This window comes from Budorcas taxicolor, chromosome 17 (assembly GCF_023091745.1).
Source record: "Budorcas taxicolor isolate Tak-1 chromosome 17, Takin1.1, whole genome shotgun sequence".
Classification (NCBI taxonomy): Eukaryota; Metazoa; Chordata; class Mammalia; order Artiodactyla; family Bovidae; genus Budorcas; species Budorcas taxicolor.
In genome coordinates, this window is record NC_068926.1 from 46,078,626 (window position 1) to 46,084,318 (window position 5,693).

Here is a 5,693-nt window from a genome sequence, read left to right on the forward strand (position 1 = left end):
TGCTGGGGAAACTGGTCAACCACTTGTAAAAGAATGAAACTAGGACACTTTCTAACACCATACACAAAAATAAACTCAAAATGGGTTAAAGATCTAAATGTAAGACCAGAAACTATAAAACTCCTAGAGGAGAACATAGGCAAAACACTCTCCGACATAAATCACAGCAGGATCCTCCATGACCCACCTACCAGAATACTGGAAATAAAAGCAAAAATAAACTAATGGGACCTAGTTAAAATTAAAAGCTTCTGCACAACAAAGGAAACTATAAGCAAGGTGAAAAGACAGCCTTCAGAATGGGAGAAAATAATAGCAAATGAAGCAACTGACACAGAATTAATCTCAAAAATATACAAGCAACCCCTGCAGCTCAATTCCAGAAAAATAAATGACCCAATCAAAAAATGGGCCAAAGAACAAAACAGACATTTCTCCAAAGAAGACATACAGATGGCTAACAAACACATGAAAAGATGCTCAACATCACTCATTATCAGAGAAATGCAAATCAAAACCACAATGAGGTACCATTTCACACCAGTCAGAATGGCTGCTATCCAAAAGTCTACACGCAATAAATGCTGGAGAGGGTGTGGAGAAAAGGGAACCCTCTTACACTGCTGGTGGGAGTGCGAATTAGTACAGCCACTATGGAGAACAGTGTGGAGATTCCTTAAAAAACTGGAAATAGAACTGCCTTATGACCCAGCAATCCCACTGCTGGGCATACACACCGAGGAAACCAGAATTGAAAGAGACACGTGTACCCCAATGTTCATCACAGCACTGTTTATAATAGCCAGGACATGGAAGCAACCTAGATGTCCATCAGCAGACGAATGAATAAGAAAGCTGTGGTACATATACACGATGGAGTATTACTCAGCCATTAAAAAGAATACATTTTAATCTGTTCTAATGAGGTGGATGAAACTGGAGCCTATTATACAGAGTGAAGTAAGCCAGAAAGAAAAACACCAATACAGTATACTAACGCATATATATGGAATTTAGAAAGATGGTAACAATAACCTTGTATGCAAGACAGCAAAAGAAATACAGATGTATAGAACAGTCTTTTGGTCTTTGTGGGAGAGGGCGAGGGTGGGATGATTTGGGAGAATGGTATTGAAACACGTATAATATCATATGTGAAACAAATCACCAGTCCAGGTTCAATGCCTGATACAGGATGCTCAGGGATGGTACACTGGGATGACCCAGAGGGGTGGTATGGGGAGGGAGGTGGGAGGGAGGTTCAGGATGGGGAACACGTGTACACCTGTGGCAGATTCATGTTGATGTATGGCAAAAACCAATACAATATTGTAAAGTAATTAGCCTCTAATTAAAATAAATAAACTTATATTAAAAAATAAATAAAAAATAAACACACAAAAAATACATTGAATAAGATTAACAATAATTACTGAAGAAATAAAGCAGTGAATTTGAAAAAAAAAAATCAACAACAACACTGAGGCAAGATCCTTCACCAGCAAAAAGATTATGACTCACTGAAGGCTCAAATGATGGCTAGCATATTTGAGCAATAAAAAAATTTTAATTAAGGTATGTATATTGGGTTTTTAGACATAATGATGCTGCACATGTAACAGACTGAAGTATAATGCAAACACAACTTTTTAATTAAATTTTTTGGCTATGCTGAGAGGCATGTGGGATCTTAATTCCCTAACTGGGAATCAAACCCACAACCTCTGCATTGGAAGCACAGAATCTTAACCATTGGACCATCAGGGAAGTCCCTAAACATACTTTTGTGTGCACCGGGATACCACCATATTGTATGATTTGTTGTATTGCTTCGTTCACTTTACTGTGGGGGTCTGGAACCTCCAAGGTGTGGGTGCCATGGACATACATATTTTCCTATTTTAACCTATAAAACTGAGAACGTTAAAGCTTAGGCAGGTTGATAAGGAGTCCAAGGCCCCTTTAAGGAGGAGATGAACTTTCTTGCTCACATTCTTTTGCCTTAGTCACATAGGCTGCACAAGCAACAATATATCTTGCTCATGCTTTCCTTAAGCTCTGTGATAATATTGCAACAATATATTTTGCCTGGGAATTGGCTTTTCTTTAGGTCCAGAGCTAATGATTACTCGTGGGTATGCTTTTCTTAGGCTCTAAGTTAATGATTATAATTGCAACAAATCTTGCTTGAGAACCTCTTTCTCAGCAACAGTATGTCTCGCCCAGAGACACATTGTCCAGAACCATTCCTTCTGACTAATCTTGTACTAAAGTTATCTCAGGATGGTGGAACTCAGGGCCAGGTGAAACTTTTACAACCTTGAGATATTCTTTTTACCTAGTTTCAGCAGCCAGCTGAAAAATATATAATGCCATGCTCAAACTAGCAAAGTTGGTACTCTTTCTACCCCCTTTGATGTCTATGCCAGAAGCTTTCTCTATCACTTTTACTTTAATAAAAATCTTTGCTGCACAAAGCTCTGAGTGAGTGAGACTACATCTTTAGTCCTGGAGTGATATCTTCTCCTTTGGAGACCACAAACCCAACACCAACCACTGTAAGTGATCAAAAGCAGCCACCAGCACCCTTAGGGGTGGGGATCCAGAATTTCCTCAGCTTGGGGTAGAGCCTCAGAGGAGAGGCTGCTCAGATAGCAAATCCCTGGGGTAAACAGGGGAAGACAGGCTTTACTATGGTTACTGGGTGTGAGTGGAACCCCAGGACCTCCAGAGATGAGGTTAGTTGGAGGGAGGAAGTGTCTGGATTCTGTTGATTAGGTTAGTTTTACTCCTGCTTGTGATTAGTCCCATTGGGATTGGGAAGCAGGCCTCAGGGAGCCTGAGAAAGGGGCTCTGTCTCAAGTGAGGTTCCCAGAACACCCTGGACACCTGGTGGAGCCCCAGGTAGCTATGACTTGGACCCTAAAGGTGCTTTTGGGCTTGATGCTCTGAGAAACTCACTCTTCAGGGAGTGCAAAGCATTTCCCACCTGCTCCTGCCCAGCACTGCCCTTGACAGCCCCTGCCTGAGAAAGAACTGGCTTGCAGTTTGCAGATAGGATCCAGGCTAACTGTTCTGACCCCATTAGTGTAAGAGGGAAGAGCTAAAACCAGACTCCATGTTTGATCTGTTTCTTTGACTTTAATCTTTGTGTTTCATTTGCTTTTATTATTATAATCATACATTATAGCCTGTCTCAGGAACCCTGCCCCTCTGCCTGAATGTTAATCTAAAGTGTCTTTGTTCAGCTCACAGGGAGGTGATCTGACCTTGCCCACCTGTTATCCCAGGAGATTTTCTTGTAAGACTGATGGCCCTTTTTTACTTTACTTCCACATCCCTTCTCTCTCTCTGATTCTATAAAAGAATCTGGTGTCCAGACCCCAATAAGATAGTTATTTTGAGACATTAGTATACCATCTTCTCAGTCTGATGGTTTTCTGAATAAAGTTGTATTCCTTGCCTTAACACTTTGTCTCCAATGTATTACCCCGTCATGCAGCGAGCAGAGCAAGCCTGGACTTAGTAACATCAGGAACCCAGGATTCAGCTCCAAAACACCTCCTACTGGTATTTTGGTAAAATTCCCCAAGGGCACAAACCCACAGAGAAACTCACACAGGCTGAGCCCACTTGGAGTTCCATGGACCCCTCCAGTTGGGAATGAACTGGTTGTGATTCTGCCCTCTGTTAGAAATGGTGATTTATGTCAGAACTTTGCTGAATCATTCAAAAGTTTCTTAAAAATATGACTTTCTTAGAGTTTACTGAACTTTCATTAAATTCATGTATTTTGCATAAAAGGTTAATATTTTGCATGGAAAGGATGCTAGAATTGTTAAAATTAAGACTAAGAACTGAGTAAAGTTAACTTAAATAATTCAGTAGGAAGCATGGAAATCAAGTTGGAGATATCTCTACTTAAAGGCAACACATTTAGAAACTTAAAGGTTATTTATTTGTTTAATTTGCCCTCATATGCAACCATACATTCACATTATTAGATTTTTTAATGAATATTAATTTCTAAAAGAAAATTTGTGGTGTTTCTTGTTTTCCAGTGAAAGGGGAGGGAGGGAAGGAGACTGTGTTTCTCAGGCTCTGAGGGCCCTGACTTCTGCAGCAGGAGCCCCATGCAGGAGGACCCGCTGTGGGGTTTTCAGACAAAGAGGCAGCTGTCACCCAACTGGAGTGAGCTGGAGACAGGAAGCAGGCAGAGATGAGGGCAGCAAAGATGGCCTGAGTGTCAAGCCTGGTTTCATGCAGCAGGTTTGCTTCAGCAAAGGGTCTGGCTTTGAGGCATTTGGGGTGCAGCAGGCTGGATGCAAGAGGGAAGAGGGGCAGAGACACCCCATTCTCTCTGCCCTGGATTCTTTATTCTTCCCTTCATTCATCTTCCACATCCCCTCTGCCCTGCCCTGTCTGAGAGCTAACCACTGACCTCCATTGGCAGCATCCACAGGCTCCCCCTCCTCTAGCCTCTACAGGGTTTGGATATCAGGGGCACCAGCAGGAGAACAGAGGGAATGAGGAGGGGGAGGCATGCGTGTTTTCTCTGGCCCCTTGCTGCTCAGGGCTCTGGGATCAGGCAGGTTTCCCCTCCCCTTGGCACATACCTGCTGCCCCCAATGCAGCCAGGCTCTGCTAAAGTGAAGGCCAGGAGCCTGGGAACCTAGGAAGTCTGATGTGCTCCACAAAAAATACTGGGTGAGGAAGGGTGACTGAGAGGTGACAGAGGGTCAGGGGGTCTCCCCGAGGAGGGGACATTTGTGATGAGAAACCAAGTGTTGGGAAACAGACATTCAAGTTGATGTCCAGAAGGTGCAGGAATGAGCCCGGGCAGTCTGAGGGACAGTGCAAGCCCTGACAGGGGCACAGCAGAGAAATGGGGCCTCGGATGAAATAAGGTGAGCAGCCAGCTCCATCTTCCTCCAGCTGGGTGCAGAAGTACAGTCTCCATCATAAATCATGGCTGTAATTCCCCATCCTTAACCACAAAATCTCCTGGAGCATCTTTTCTTTCACCCCGTTATCTAATCTGGAGAGCAAAGGTGAGTCCTTAGTCTTCTCATTCCTGAAATCGAGTCCCCCTAAGACTGAACTCCCTTGCAGAGTTTATGATTTACTTCTATATCCAAAACTTTATTCCATTTCTTGTTACACCCCTGTTCCCCTCAGGATTGAGGAGTATCAAGGAAAAGGGGGGACTGAAACCAAGCAGAACCCTGCAAGGGCTTCCTGGGTACAAAAGACCCTCTGTGTCCCCTGTTTCTTGTTTGTAGAAAAAGGCTTCAGCCTCCTAGGCTTCCCCTGTGTTCTAAAGAGCAGACTCAAGCAGTTACTAATTAGAGAAGTGAGGGAACAATAAACAAAGGAAAAGCAGTCAAGCAAGAAAAGTAATGATGGCTTAAACACTAGTTCAGTGATAAAGCAGAGTCTTAGTTCCTTCTGAGGGGACACACAGAATAATCTCATGCATATATTAGAGTTGTTCTGCAGAAACTAACACTCCATTCAGTGGAGGACGGTGATTACATGCTGACCACAAGCTTGTGGACCCCAGACCGGTTGAAACCAGAAAGTTGATGATTAAGATTTCTGAAACATCACCCTGTTAACATCAACCAATCAGAAGAAAGCCATACACCGTGCTGCCCTCACTTCAAACGTTGTCTTTAAAACAGCTTCCCTGA

General features: G+C 43.1%; 1 non-coding gene across 1 annotated transcript; it reads right to left on the reverse strand.

Annotated features, from left to right (window-relative positions):
* Positions 1-1,694: 1,694 nt before the first annotated feature.
* On the reverse strand, positions 1,695-1,767 carry TRNAG-UCC (transfer RNA glycine (anticodon UCC)). The gene has a single exon. It is a non-coding gene; the product is annotated as a tRNA-Gly (tRNA).
* Positions 1,768-5,693: the final 3,926 nt, after the last annotated feature.